The following is a 17,500-nucleotide window of genomic DNA, read 5'->3' as shown; positions in this document are numbered from 1 at the left end:
CAAATATAATAGAAAGGTTGCATATTTTAATGGCAGAATTCATGTATATGAAGAAAAGAAGATCATATCAGAACAGGATGGAAACATGGAAAAATCCATATTATCACCAATATTAGATATTGGCGATGAAACACAAACCATCATAGTGAGGAATGCACAGGGTTTAATCACGAGTAACTCTAAAAGGAAAATAGAGTTCTTAGAAGAACTAACCCAAATTGAAAAAAATAGATATATTAAATATAAGTGAAACATGGTATTCTTAAGGCACTGGTAGTGATGACCAGATAAAGGGTTTCCGAACATAGATATCAGACAGAATAAATAGTAATCAAAGGGGAACAGCAATATATGGAAGAGACATAAATCAAGGAAAAGTCTGTGAAAAATACAGCAACAGAAAATGGGAATTGATTGCGGAAGAATTTGAATATGAAAAATTAGTGAATATCGTAGTTTATAGACCCCCAAATACTAAGGAGTTTGACATAATAATAGAAAAAAAATAGATGATATATGTAGAAACCATAAAGACTGGAATATACTCCTATCTGGAGATTTTAACTTTCTTTTCGTGGATTGGAAAGAACGGATAGAAGAAAGTGGTTATATATATTCATATAAAATAGAGAGTAGCAGTAGTGCAGAAGAAAAAAGACAATTTGAAAAGCTTCAAAATATGCTATTAGAATATAATATGCAACTAATAAATACATTCCAACCAGAGAGGACAATGCCCTAGATTTAGTATTTGTGAATAAGGTGAATTATGTTAAAGAAATAACATGGGAATTTCAGACCGCAAAGTCATAGAATTAATAGTCCATTGTTACGATCCTTGGTGGATCGAATCAGGTTCTTTTGAATTGATTGAATTAGGATAAATCAACAACAACCAAGAGAAAAAAGGAATATAGAAAGAAAACTCGCAAAAGAAAACATAATTTTACTTACAGCTAGTCAGGGATCAATGTTTCTTGATTGAGTTCTTGGGAAGCACAAAATTGAAGAAAGAAAATCGTCTGATTAAACTACACTTCAGCAAAGGAAAGTAGACAAATAATACTTAAAAGAAATGATGTTACTCTTCACAGCAGATCTTGGCAATTCAGAAACATAGATAATTCAGGTCTGGGCACTTCGTGGTTGGTAAAAAGGACAGGGGTCAACTGGTTCGGACATCACAGACAAGTTGTTGTAAAGCTGGTCAAATCGGCTTTCTGGTCCTTACGTTCTCTCTTGGTCCTCTCGTTTTCTCTCGTTCTCTCTCGTTCTCTGTTGTTCTCTCGATCTTTGAAGTACATATACCCTTATAAGGGAGGGCTAACTATGGACAATTCCATATAAGGAGATTTTCTCCTTTAATCCTCCTCATTGGTTTTCCTTAAAAACCACGCCTCTTTGATCACATCTTCCCCAACACTCTGCTGGTGTAATCATGATCCATATGGTGCTATAATTGAAGCGAGACGTGGTTTTACCTTCTGTTAATGTATGCTTCGGCGACAACAGACTCTCCATATGCTATTGATCCTTCCAAAACTCTGGCTCCTCGAATTGCTACAACAGACGATCCTTATGCCCCAGGTCTGCTGATCTAGGCACATCTAATTCATGTTTTGATCTCACTCAACGGCGTTGACAATTTCTGATAAACACTAGCGGGACCTCCTCTCTCTGCTTCTTAAGAGTAGAAACTTTACATGTTTTAAAATTTGTTTCTATATTATTCTATCTACCCATGACACGTTTCCCCTAAAAGAAAAAAAAAGGAAAATTAGTGATTTTATCATTTTTTTAAACAAAATTATCAAGGGAGAAAATCACTTATCCCTAAAATGAGAAACAATTATCTCATTACTCTTGCATCACGTAACAAAACCAAAACACACTATTACTTGTTGGTGAAAGAAAAAAAAAAAAAAAAAAAAAAACGTCCATATCATTCTGAAAAATCTCCAAAAAGACTGTCGGCTATTACATTATTCTTTCCCATTATATGAGCTAGCTTTAAATTGTAATCTTGTAATTCTAAATTCCAATGCATGAGACGTTTATTCTTATTATTAAACCTATCTAAGTAAACTAACAGATTGTGATCAATATACACAGTTAAAACATGACCATTGCGTACATAAATCTCAAAATGTTGTGAAGTTGATACCAAACTAAAAAATTCCTTTTCAATAGTTGAATAATTCTGCTGAGCTTTATTTAACTTCTTCGAATAATAAGCTACAGGGTGCTTAGTCACGTTCATTTCTTGCAAGAGAAATCCTTCTATGCCAATATCACTTGCATCTATCGATAAATTAAATTCCTTGCTAAAATCTGGTAACATAAGTACGGTCTCGTGAATCATTATGGCCTTTAACTTATTGAAAGCTTCGATACACTCATATTCAAACACAAAGCTTCGTCCTTTCTTGAAAAGATTACTTATTGGAGCACTTATTTCTGAAAATTTAGGAACAAATCTGCGGAAATATGAAATCATTCAGATGAATCTTATTGCCTGTTTTTTTACTGGTACGGATTGGGAATTTGATGGTAGCTTCTATGTTCCCATCTTTTGTACAAATCTCACCTAGACCCACTTTATGACCCAAATATTTGATCAAGGTTTTTCCGAATTCACATTTCTTCAGATTTGTAATAAGCTTTGCTTTCTCAAGGACTGCTAGGACTTTATGTAAAATGCGTAAATGTTGCTCCCACGTATCTGAAAATACTACAAGATCATCCAAATACACGAGACAGTTATCAATTCAAATTAAAACTTTATTCATTGATCTTTGGAAAGTGCTCGCTGTATTTCGTAGACTAAAAGCCATAACTTTGGGTTCATAACTACCTAAAGGTGTTATGAAAGCAGATATTTTCTGTGCTCGACTACTCAAAGGTACTTATCAATAACCTTTGGCCAAATCAAGTTTAGAAATAAACTTGGCGTTTCCCATTCTAACTAAACAATCTTCTATCCTGGGGAGGGGATAATTACTCTGTTTTGTAACACTATTCACTTTCCTAAAATCAATACACTACCTATCTGATCCATCTTCCTTCTTAACAAGAACTATTGGAGGAAACAAGTCACTCTCGCTAGGAACAATCAAACCATTGTCTAGCAAATACCTAAATTTATGTCGGACTGAATTGGTTTTTACTGGGCTTAGACGATAAGGACTCTGTCTACTGGGTTGGGTATCCTGTAACTCAATATCCTGTTCTAAGAGATTAGTTAAACCTAATTAATCACTAACAGTTTCTGGATAATTTGAAAACACATTGAATAATTCCCTTGTTTTTTCTTCCTCTAAGCTAGGAATATACAGCCTGAAATTATTAAGAACATCAGAGTTCTTCTCAAAAGTAATCTCTCTCTGCGACACGGTTACAACTGGCATTGGGTGTTCATTATATTTCTTTAGCAAGTCGATGTGCAACCACTTAGCTCTACGCCTACCCATATCAATTAAGTAATTCAAATTTCCCCTATTATCTATGATAGGAAATGGACCTTCGTACTTATAATATAATGACGCACCTTCTTTCTGGATTAATACTAAGACTTTATCATCCAAATGGAAAATTCTGTCTTTAGCCTTATCTCGTACTTCCTTTTAGTTTCCCCTTGACGGTTGCTCTCATTTTCTTTTGCCAACTGCCAGGCTTTCTTTAAATCATCTTTGTGATCTTCGATATTCTGTATGTAATCCTTTCTACCTACAGGGTATAAAATCCGAGGACCTTGATGATCACGTGATTGTTAGGACCCTTCAAGAGGCAAATGTAGATTTAATAAAATCATGGATCACAGAAAACTCAGCTATCCCATTAAGGAATGTATAATATATTGTGGCGTCCAGGACGTTCTTGATGAGGACACTACCATGGAAGGAATCACTGATTGTTTTGGCACCTTAGTTGCTGAACTTAAGAATAAGAACGAAAATACCGTTGTAAAAGTATGTGAACTAGTTTCCACTTTAAAGTCAGATGATCTGGCAGGTAGGATTAATTTATTTAACGAAAATATATGTAAATGGTGCTGTGATAATGATGTAACCTTTATCAAAACTAATGATTACTTTAAACTGGGAACTGGTGAGGTAGATATACATTGCTATGATTGGCATGAAGATTTTGATTATGATGATTTGAGTAGAATCGGTGCAATAAGATTGTTAGATGCTATATCTTCTACGTCTCGATTAAAAATAGTTTCAAGTGATTGGTCAAATAGAAAGCACATGCCTCTAACAGTTAATACAAATAGAAATGCGCCCTTTCAGGTGAAAGATAGTAATCAAACAAATAGGACTACGTTACGAAATCAGAGTAGATTAAGGGTTGAGAATCGTGATCCTCCTTATTCTTAAATAAACTTCAATGCCAGACACAGGTTCCCTGACACACGCATTTATAATAGAGGACATGGTGATCACCATAGGGAAAATAATTATAGGATACAAAATCGCAAAGCTCATTACAAAGCTCATTACCAGTAAAATGGCAATAGTTTCATGAACAGAAATAGAAAGGGGTGCTTTAATTGTGGCGAATTCAACCATGTTCAATCCAACTGTAGATTTGACCATAAAATAAAATGTAATGTATGTCAGGTATCTGGACATAAGAGTAGACTTTGCACCAAATATAATCATAATTATCATTAGGTAGTAGGCCAATATGACAGTGCCGCACAGAGTAATTATCTGAAAATGTTTTATATTAATGCTCAATCTTTATTATGTCACAAACACGAAATGGAGCTTTTGGTAACACAACACAAAATTGATGTATTATGCATAAGTGAAACATGGTTGTCTACCAATATGAGTGATGGTCTCGCTAATATAACATCATATAATTTATACAGAGAGGACCACGGCAGAGGTGGTGGGGTGTGTGTGTATTTAAGAGACCATTTAAAGGTAACCGAGTTTGATAACGGCCTTGAGAAGCAGGAGGGAGTTGAATGTAAGTGGTTAACTCTACAGCACCGCTATTTACCCTCAGTTATTATTGGTTGCTTCTACCGCCATCCTAAATCTACTGTAGATTCTTTTAATTTTATTTTAGACTCTCTTAAAAACGTAGTTTTAAGGAACAACCCTATTTTTATATTCGGTGATTTTAATGATGACCTTCTGAAAGCAGGTAATAAAATGGCTGGACTTATTGACAGTGTAAAGTTACACCAACTGATCGACAGGCCTACTAGAGTAACTTCAAATTCATCAACTTTGATAGACCTCTTCATCATTAATAACAAAACTATGGTAACTAAATTTGAAATATTGCCGGGCCCAATCGCAGACCATAAAGCAATTAGTATTTTAGTGAATGTGAAAAAACCAAAGCGCTCTCCCATTTATAAAACTTTTCGCTGTTTATGGAATTATTCACAGAATACATATTGTAACTTACTACTTAATTAAGTGAACACTCTAAACACTATCTTGCATACAGATGACGTAAGTATTCAAGTTAATACGTTAACTAACGTCATGATACTTGCGCTCCCATTGTGACAAGACAGTTACTACGCCCTCCAGCCCCTTGGATATCAGAGCAAATAAGGTCTGCGATAAAGGAAAGAGATCAAGCACAAAGTTTTCTGAAACAAGATCCTTATAATGAACTACTTAGGGAGAATTATAGAGATAAGAAAAAGACAGTTAAATTAGTAATTGACGCTAGTCGTAAAGAACATCACAACAATGAATTTGAAAAAAATTTAAATGATATCTCAGCTACATGGAAAACTGCCAAAAAGATGCTTTCGAAAGTTACTAATAATGATTTTGAGTTAACTGAAAACAGCGAGGATATATTAACCAAAACAGAAAATTTTAACGAATTTTTTTCTGGTGTAGGAAAAAGGACATTTGAAAAATCTCAAGAGGATTTGGCAAATAATGATATCCTGTTGCAAGATATCAATCAGATTGATAATTCTAATGACAATTTACCTGTTTTTAGACCCTCACCTGTTGATTGCAAGACTGTGATTTTAACTATTAAAAATATGAAAAAGACCAATGCGTGTGGACCAGATGGAATCTCTCTCCGTTTTATAAAAGATTCATTATTCGTAACAGCTTTTTATCTTACGATCATCGTTAATACATCAATAGTAACTAATGTTTATCCTGAAATGTAGAAAATTCCGTATGTAGTCCCTGTCTATAAAAGTGGAAATAAAGATTTAGTGGGTAATTACAGGCCCATCTCACTGCTGCCTGTCCTGTCAAAAATTCTAGAAAAAATAGTCACTAAACAATTAACCTCATATTTAGAATTACATAAGCTTCTTTCCAAAACTCAACATGGTTTTAGACCAAAATTATCTACTGAGACTGCATTACTTCAGATATCTGATAAATTATACAACAATATAGAAAATAAGATTTCTCTACTTTTGCTTTTGGACCTATCAAAAGCTTTTGATAGTGTTAGTCATGAAATTTTACTCAGAAAATGCGAAATGTTGAATATTGATACAGTCTGGTTTCGAAGTTATCTTAGCAACCGCCATCAAATTGTTAAAATAAAAAATACTATTTCTTCCACCAAACTAGTATCATTTGGAGTTCCACAAGGTTCAATTCTGGGACCAATTTTATTCAATATATTCGTTAATGACCTAGTTAATTACCTGCCCCACTGCTTTGTGGTTCAATATGCTGACGATACGCAAATTCTTATTGAAGGTGATAGTAACGATGTAGAAGCTATCGTGGAACGAGCTAACAACATATTATCTATGGCCAAAGTTTACTTTCAAAAAAATGTTTTGTTATTAAATACTGCGAAAACACAAAGTATCTTTATAGGAACAAGACAATATTTAAATAGCATTAATCTGAATCTGACAATAAATTTTGAAGGCAGTCAAATCAAACCCCTAAGCAGTGTTAAGAACCTTGGGGTTTACTTCAATAATTATATGACTTTTGAGACACACATAGACAAGATTCACAGGAAAGTTATGGGAACCTTAATATATTTGAATAGAGTGAAAAATTATTTTGTACCCGAAACACGCTTAATTGTAGTACAATCTCTAGCTCTAAGCTTGATCAATTATCGTCTCACCGTCTGGGGGTCAGCGAATAATAAGCACCTGATTAAAGTACAAAAACTACAGAATTTTGCAGCTCCTGGGGCCCTTGGGACGGTGAGTAGATATGATCATATCACTCCGCATCTGATAAAACTAGGCTGGTTAAAACTGAAAGAGAAATACAGATATGATGTATGTATTTTAATTTTTAAGATTTTAAGAGGTATTTTACCAGAGTGGCTATATAATCTTCAGACTGTAAACTCCATTACCAGACAGGCTAACAATTTGTTCGAAAGGAGAGTTCGAACTAATATGGGATCGAGAGAGATGACAGTGAGGGGTCCCCATTTTTGGAACAGTATACCAGTCTCTTTAAAGGAAAGTAATTCGTCACCGTCTTTTAAATACAAATTAAAGAAACATCTTTTAAATGGTATTTGATCTTTATATTATATCTAACATTAAACATTTTAGCTACTTATATTTATATCTATATTTAAAAATTTTTTAATGTGTTAGTTTAATTTTACCTTTGAGCTTCAAAGATTTTTTTGGATGTTTTATGGTTTTCAATGTTTAAACAACTTATATTTCTTTCAATACTTTTAACGTTCTAATAATATGGTTTTTTATGTTCTTATCGTTTTAAATGCATATGTTTTTATCAATACCTTTAGAACTATTATACATTTTGTTTTTCTCCTGACTTTTATAGGAATCGTGATTATAGATTTAATTTTTTTTATTATTATTATTTTGAGTACGTATATCTTTATCAATACTTTTAAAACTTTTATATTATGTTTAGTTTCTCTGTGTACTTGATGCTTTGTACTATCCTTAACATGGATAATAATACCCAATGTATGAATTGGAAATAAAGAATTATTATTATTATTATTATTATTATTATTATTATTATTATTATTATTATTATTTTTATTATCATTATTATTATTATTATTATTATTATTATTATTATTATTATTATTATTATTATTATTATTCTAGCATTAACTTACACTTTAAAGTTTCTGAAGGTCCTCTGGCGGTGTGACCGACCAACAATTCAAAAGGACTAAATCCTGTGGTGTCATTAGGAGCTAATCGTAAAGCCAACAAGACAGAAGATAACTTTTCTTCCCAATCATGTTTGAAATTATTACACAACTTCCTTAAGCACCTTTCCAGGGTACAGGGTGGAAGTTATAAGCTTAATCCCTGACTCTTCCATTTTATCTCGGAAATAATTTTGATATAAAATTGCTACCATTATCACTCTGTATAACACAAGGAAGTCCAAATTTATAGAAATAGTTCAGCAAGCATTTAACTATAGTTTTTGCATTGCATTTTTTTACTGGGATTGCTTCTGGATATCGTGTTAGTCTATCAATGATTGTTAATAGAGAGATATTCCCTCCCTTACTTCTGGGCAAAGGGCCTACTATATCAATTACGACATTCTCAAAAGGTTCTCCCACCGATTGAATATTACAAAACGGAGCCCTGGGAATTACTTGATTAGTTTTGTCCAACCATTTGACATTCGTGACAACTTAAAACATATCTCTTCACACCACTTTTCATTTTAGGCCAAAAGTACGTTTTACTTATACACTTGAATGTTTTATTTACTCCTAAATGTCCTTGTTCATCATGTGCTAATTTCAAAGTTGATTCACGAAGTTTCCTGGGAGTTACTAATTGCTCTATGACCACCTCCTTGCTACTTTTTTTTTGGACAAACATAGCGACACAAAAGTTTGTCTTTTAGACTAAATGTTTCCTTACAAATCATCCAATTCACATTCAAAAATTCGAGTTAGTGTATCATCTTCCCTCTACATCTTAACTAATTCATCCTTATTCAATATACTAGTTTCTGAAACAATACAACTGCTATTACTTCCACCTATCACGTTGTCTGTCTGTACATCACTTCTTTCAGCAGCTACATCATCATCTTGGCTCACACTGTCAACATTGATAGAGTCGGTTTCCTCAGCTACACTCATAATAAGATCATAACCACCGCCTCTATTACCTACGTTCGAATTCTCGAACAACCTATGACCGTAGTCAATATCTCTATCTAATCCTGACCTAGTTACTATCATTTCAGGCACTTGAATTTCACTTAAAATAGGATTCACACACTGGGAGGTAGTTAAATCATTGCCAACAATAATGTCAAGGCCGTCTGCGGGCAAAGTATCCACGACTGCTAGTTTTACATCTCCTGTCACTACATGACTTTTCAATTTCATCTTTAACAAAGGATAAACTACACAAGTGTTCGGAAACCTACCTAGCATAACTTTTTCTCTCACGCTGATTATTACATTCCTTGGTACACACTCTCTCCTAACGAGTGATACGGCAGCTCCTGTATCCCTAAGTAAGCCAACTTCCCTTGAATCACCTCCTTTAAGAGAAGAAACTAAACCTTCGGACAAAAATTAACCATAATGTTTTGTAGTTTCTTTCATGAGGCTATTCCTTCCTGAAGAAAGATTATTAAGTAGTGACACAGGTTCCTTAAAATTCGTACTTTCTACTGTGCAATTCCTAGCTATATGTGCTTTCTTATTAAAATTGTAACAAGTGACCTCTGAATTACTGACTGCCCATTTTCTCTTACAGTACCGAGAAATATGACCTTCCTTCCCACATGTGTAACAAAAATAATAATAATCCCTGTTCCCAATATCGTTAATGTTAGAACTACCTTTACTATGTTGAGCCTTACTTGACAAAAGATCGTTTTTCTTTTTACTGCCACTTAAGGCATGTGTGAGACTGTACTCATCTGCTAATCTCGTAGCACCGGCAAAAGATGTTTCACGCCTATCTTCTGTATATAATCTGATGTCGGGATAGGTATCTTTGGAACTTTCTAATAAAACTAAGTTCTTGAGATCTTCAAAATTATTGACTTCAGCGGAAGACAACCAATCTTTCTAACTTCTTTCCGTACTCTATATATGATCTAATATCATCTCTTTTCAAACTTCTAAACTTCTTACAGTATGCCTCTGGTACCAATCTGTATGTACAAAGTACGGTTTCTTTCACAGAATCATAATCTTCACTTTCATCCTCAGACAAACAACTATACACAGAATGTGCTTCACCACTTAAAACTGATTGTAAATACAAAGTCCACTGTCTTTTTGGAGAACCTACTCTGTTCATTAACTTTTCAAAAGACATGAAATATTTAGTAACATCTTCCTCACCAAATTTCGGTATAAGTTTGAGCACTGTACTCATGTCTAAACTATCAGTGTCACTATTGAAAGATGAATTACTCCCTGATCTGCTACCTGACCGTCTGTTAAGAAGAGTTTGTCTTAAACCAGCCCTTTCTAACTCATGCTTACGCTGTTTTTCATTTTATTCTCGCTGTCTTTCATTTCCTTCTCTTTCAGCTGCTCTTTCGTCTCTCTCAAACACTTCTTGTTCTCTCTTGAAAACATGCTCACGGAGAGCATCGCCATCTAGACCAAGAAGTTTACCTGAATCTATCAAATCTCTCGTAATCTCACTCATTCTGCTTTCTATATTCTCCCTGTTTTCAATTGGTTATGTTGTCGAAAATCCTGGCAAGGTCGGCAACTGTTACGATCAATAGTGGATTGAATCAGGTTCTCTTGAGTTGATTAATTAAATTAGGATAAATCTAAAACAACCAAGAGAAAAAAGTAACATATTAAAATAAATCGTGAAAGAAAACATAATCTTTTTTACAACTAGACAAAGATCAATGTTTCTTGATTGAGTACTTGGGAAGCACAGTATTGAGCAAAGAAAATCATCTGATTAAACTACATTTCACTTCAACAAAGAAGGGAACAGCCAAGAAAGTAGACAAATAATGCTTAAAAGAAATGATGGTACTCTTCACAGCAAATCTTGACGATTCAGGAACGCAGATATTTCAGGTCTGGGCACTTCATGGTTAGTAACAACGACAGGGGTCAACTTGTTCGGACATCACGGACAAGTTGCTGTAAGTCTGGTCACATCTGCTTTCTAGTCCTTACGTTCTCTCTTGGTCCTTCTCTCGTTTTCTTTCGTTTCTCTCTCGTTCTCTGTGCTCGTTCTCTCTCGTTCTCTCTTGTTTTCTCGTTCTTTGATGTTTATATACCCTTGTATGTGAGGGGCTATCTATGGAAAATTACATATAAGGAAATTTTTTCCTTTCTTCATCCTCATGGTTTTCCTTGAAACCACGCCTCTTTGATCACATCTTCCCCAACACTCTGGTGGTGTAATCATGATCCATATGGCGATATAATTAAAGCGAGACATGTGTTTACTTTCTGTTAATGTATGCTTCGGCGACAATAGATTCTCCTTATGCTATAGGTCCTTCCAAAACGCTGGTTCCTCGAATTGTTACAGCAGACGATCCTTATGCCCCAGGTCTGCTGATCTAAGCACATCTAATTCATGTCTTGACGTCAATGAACGGCGTTGACAGTTTCTGGTAAGCACTAGCGGGACCACCTCTCTCTGCTTATTAACCCTGGATAGGTATGGTCCTCGGACACCCCTTTAAGGGTATACTCGGATGCGAACGACCCCGACGCCAAAAAAAATTCTTGAAAAATCAGTTTTAGCAGTAACCTCCTTTTTTCTTTTGCCAAAAAAAACTTCAATGAATGCTTAAAACAACTGTAAAGATAAATACTACTCATCTGTAGAAAAACTATTTATTATAAATATTTTAAAAAATTAAGTAGAAAAAAAAAAGACCTGACATAAAAATTCATAAAAAAAAAGTTTATACATATATACACAAATCCTTTTAGGAATTGATTCTTGAATGTTTAGGACACATCTTGATGTATTTTGGATGAAGTCAGACCCATGGAGGTGAAGATCTGAAATGAGAAAAAAAGGGTAACTTTTTTTGGCCAAAAAAAATTGTCCAAATTTCATGAATTTTTTTGGGTACCCAAATGAAATAGGAAGTGGCTAATTTTTTTAGGGAATAAACATATGTTATCCTAAAATAGAAATATGTAAAAAAATCTTCATTATTTTGTAAATTACATTTATATCAGGGGCCATATCTAAAGGTAATTGTTTGAGTACTTGGAAATTTCGTAAAAAAATACATATATTTAATATATAATATGATATTTATGCAGGTAAAAATATACCAAAATATCACAAATTCTATAGGGAACAAGAATATATATAGATAGGGCAGCTTACGCTTCGGATATGTCCACAAAATGGCCGCCAACCACACTGACTCAGACTCCCTAATCTGCCACTTGAAATGTAGGAAGGGTATGTCAATTTCAAGGTGTTATTTACTAATCTAATTATTATTGGATATGCATAAAAATTGTATGGTGGGTTGCTGGATAATTGTCGATTATTTTACGACTATAAAATTAAAATTCTGACCCAAAAAATTTTTTTTGAAGGGAAATAAAATCGAAAAAAAAAATGTAAAACAATATTTTAGCTAAAAAAATTTGATGATATTCAATCAAAAAAAAAGTAAACAAAATTTTCCGACAAATAAACATCTAGAGGAATCATTACTCTGTGATAGTTCCTTAGTACGTAGTAATTTTGAAAGAATTGGGAAAAAACGAAAAAATGGCAATCACCGAAAAATCGAACACATACCTATATATACGCCATATCTGGCTAAAAAAAAGATAGGCATGGGTAGCCAGATCATCTAGAAACACTTTCCAACACTATAAAAATATAAGTTTTGCGACACTACTTGCCAATTCCTTACGGTAACATGACTAAGCAAAAAAATGCAAAACAAATAAAAAGGGGCACTCGTGGAAAAATGGCCATTCTAATATACGGCATTTCAGAAAAAAAAAATTTCAGCCACGTGCTAGGCAAACCATCAAGGCCTATTTTCCGACAAATAAACATATAAATGAAATATTACTCTGTGATAGTTCCTTAGTACGTAGTAATTTTGAAAGAAATGGGAAAAAACGAAAAAATGGCAATCACAGGAAAATCGAACACATACTTATATATACGCCATATCTGGCTAAAAAAAAAATAGGCATGGGTAGCCAGATCATCTAGAAACACTTTCCAACACTATAAAAATATAAGTTTTGCGACACTACTTGCCAATTCCTTACGGTAACATGACTAAGCAAAAAAATGCAAAACAAATAAAAAGAGGCACTCGCGGAAAAATGCCCAACATTCTAATATACGGCATCTCAGATAAAAAAAAAAGACATGCACGTGTTAGCCCAACCATCAAGGCACACTTTCTAACACATAAACATGAAAAAAAAATCAATAATATACGGCAATTCCTTACTACGTAGTAAATTTTTACAAATATTGAAAAAAAAACAGAAATTGGCAACCGCAGTTAAATACCCAATATACCAATAACTACGTCGTATCTGACAAAAACAAAATCACGCATGGGTAGCCAGATCATCTAGACACACTTTCCAACATTAAAAAAGCAAAAGTTTTACGACACTATTTCGCAATATCTTACGGAAAAATGACTTGGCAAAAAAATTGAAAAAAATTAAAAAGGGACACTCGCGGTAAAATGCCCGACATTCTAATATACGACATCTCAGATAAAAAAAAAGACATGCACGTGTTAGCCCAACCATCAAGGCACACTTTCTAACACATAAACATGAAAAAAAAATGAATAATATACGGCAATTCCTTACTACGTAGTAATTTTTACAAATATTGAAAAAAAAACAGAAATTGGTAACCGCAGTTAAATACCCAATATACCAATAACTACGTCGTATCTGACAAAAACAAAGTCATGCATGGGTAGCCAGATCATCTAGACACACTTTCCAACACTAAACAAGCAAAAGTTTTACGAAACTATTTGGCAATATCTTACGGAAAAATGACTTGGCAAAAAAATGAAAAAAAATGAAAAAGGGGCACTCGCGGTAAAATGGTCCTCTTGGTGATGAACGACATTTTAACTAAAAAAAAAAACATGCACATGGTAGCCAAACAATCCACCAAGACTTTCCACAACTGATAACCTATACAAGTTGCACCATTCTACGACAATTTCATAATACGTAATAACTTTGATAATTATGCAAACTACCTCAGAAGGGTAAACTCGGACGCGAACGACCCCGACGCGTCTCAGAAATCGGGGAAGGAGTACAGCTACAGCAATGCACATCTGGACACTACTAGAGCGTGTAGGGGAGACACCTCCTGCAGGTCGATCACCCACAAATTCAGTCACAGGGGTGAGTCACGTGAGAAAAACCTGTTTTTTTTTGACGCTCGGGGTCGCAAACGACCCACCGTACCTATCCAGGGTTAAGAGTAGAAACTTTACATGTTTTAACATTCTTTACTATATTATTCTATCTAACCATGACATCCATTGCAAAGGAAGTGAACGCAGAGATAAACAAAGCACAAAACAATGGAAAGGATATCGAAAATATAATTCTTATAGTAAGAATATAAAATAGTAAAAAATAAATGAAGAATTGAACAAAGATTGGAAAAATATTTTCTCTAGTGATAATAAACAGGTAGATATGGATATACTGTACAAAATACTTGAGAAAATTGTTGAAAAATCTGTACCAAAAAAAGAAAAAAACCATCAGACATGCATACCAAGAGACAGAAGAATCTTATTTCAGAAAATTAGAAAGTGGAAGAAGAATCTTGAAAAAGAAAAAAATGTATGGAAAGTGATGGAATTAAGAAGTAAGATAGAAAAGGCAGAACAAAAGATTATGTAATCCAAAGAAAATTAAAAAAAGCGACTTAGAAAAAAGCACACTTCAAAAAATCCAGAAAAACCCTAAAGTATTCTACTCCTATGCAATAAAAGATTAATAATGAGAGATTAGAAATAGACCCTCTAAGAATTGAAGGACGGTTAATGAATAAAAAAAAGGAAATATGCAACATATTAGCAGAAAAATATAGGAGCGAGTTCCCGCCAAGTATTGCGAATGAGAATAATGAAACAGAAATGAGAGAAAATATTGAATATCTAACGTATATAGATATTATTAAAGCAGATATTATGCAGGCTATAAACAAAATTGAAAATGGATCGGTGGCCGGGACAGATGGAGTTCCAGCGATTTTGTTAAAAAAACTGCACAGACTATCGCGAAGCCGCTTCCAATACTACTAAGAAAAAGTGTAGATATGAGCAAGATATATGTTAAACATAAATTAGAATATGTAACCCCTGTTTTCAAAAGTAGATAAAGACTAGAGGCGAGCAATTTAGAGACCTGTTAGTCTAACATCACATATAATTAAAGTGTATGAAAGGGTAATACAAAAGAAAATGATGAATCATTTGGTTAAAAATAATTCATCTAATATAGGTCAACACAGTTTTGTGCCCAGAAAAAGTACACAAACCCAACTGATAGCACACTATGAAAACATATACAATAATGTGATAAATGGAACAGACACCGAAATGGTCTATCTAGATTTTGCAAAAGCCTTTGACAAGGTAGACCATAATATATTAGAAAAAAAATGAGAAAGCAAAATATTGTGGGAAAGATAGAAAAATTTATCAAAGAGTTTCTGCATAACAGATAACAGATAGTGGTTGCAAATGGCGGAAATCAGATGAAGCTCAGGTAATATATGGCGTGCCACAGGGTACAATATTAGCTGCACTGCTGTTTGTTATTATGATCTCAGACATAGACTGTAATGTTAAAGACTCTGTAGTGAGAAGTTTCGCCGATGACACAAGAATAAGTAGAGAAATTACTTGTGATGAAGACATTACAAAGAGACCTAAATAAAATATATGAATGGGCGGAGATGAATCGGACAGTATTTAACTCTGACAAATTTGAATCAATAAATTATGGAAACTGAGAAGGAATGGTATATGCATACAGGAGACCTAATAACAATATAATTGCAAACAAGGAAACAATTAAAGACCTTAATGCAATGTTAAACAGGATTATGTTATGCAACGACCAAATAACAACACTGTTGGCTAAATGTAAAGCAAAAATGGGAATGATATTCTCACACTTCAAAACAAGAAAAGCTGAACACATTATTGTGCTTTACAAAACCTATGTACGTAGTACACTCGAGTACTGCAATGTGATATGGTATCCACACTCCCCAAAAGGATATTGCACAAATAGAGAGTGTACAAAGGTACTTTTCTGTTAGAATAAAAGAAGTTATGGACTCAAGCTACTGGGAAAGACTGCAATTTTTAAAATTGTAGTGTAGAAAGGAGAAGAGAATGCAACATGATAATAAAAGCATGGAAGCAAATCGAAGGAATTACTGAAAACATCATGGAGCTAAAAATATCAGAAAGAGCAAGCTGAGGTAGATTGATAGTGCCCAAAACTATACCAGGAAAATTAAGGAAGGCACACATGACGTTAATCCACTACGCACCAGCATCAATAATGCAGCGTCTATTTAATGAGCTGCCAGCTCATCTAAGAAACATATCAGGAGTGAGCGTAGATGTGTTTAAGAATAAGCTCGATAAATACCTAAGATGCATCCCAGACTATCCAAGACTGAAAGATGCAGAATACACCGGAAGAGGCATTAACAACTCTGGTGGATATAGGAGGTGCCTCACACTGAAGGACCTGTGGGAACCCAAACATAGAATAAGGTAAGGTAAGGCTCTCTCTCTCTCTCTCTCTCTCTCTCTCTCTCTCTCTCTCTCTCTCTCTCTCTTACGACAACGACAATAAAGGCTTACAGTAATTCCCTTCTCTCCTTCAAAAGTAATTGTCCATTTCCGTTGCTCATCATATTACAAATATAATAATTGTCTTTTTTTCGCCCGACGTTAGGGACTAAAGACTCTTCACTGATTTTGAAATGTTTGCTTCAAATTCTAAAGATGACCCTCGGAAATACTCAACACTATGGCAAAATACTTTTTTCTATTATATATAGTCCAGGGAAAATAGCATTTTTTTCTTACATTTGCATACACACACAAATAAATATATATATATATATATATATATATATATATATATATATATATATATATATATATATGTACATATGTATATATATATATATATATATATATATATATATATATATATACATATGTATATATATATATATATATATATATATATATATATACATATATTATATACATATGTATACATATATATATATATATATATATATATATATATATATATATATATATATATATTTATATATATATATATGTATATAATATATACATATATATATATATATATATATATATATATATATATTTATATATATATGTATATAATATACACACATATATATATATATATATATATATATATATATATATATATATATATATATATATATATATAAATATATATATATATATATATATAATTATAT

This window comes from Palaemon carinicauda, chromosome 20 (genome assembly GCF_036898095.1).
Source record: "Palaemon carinicauda isolate YSFRI2023 chromosome 20, ASM3689809v2, whole genome shotgun sequence".
NCBI classification, from domain to species: Eukaryota; Metazoa; Arthropoda; class Malacostraca; order Decapoda; family Palaemonidae; genus Palaemon; species Palaemon carinicauda.
This window is presented reverse-complemented; position numbering follows the sequence as displayed.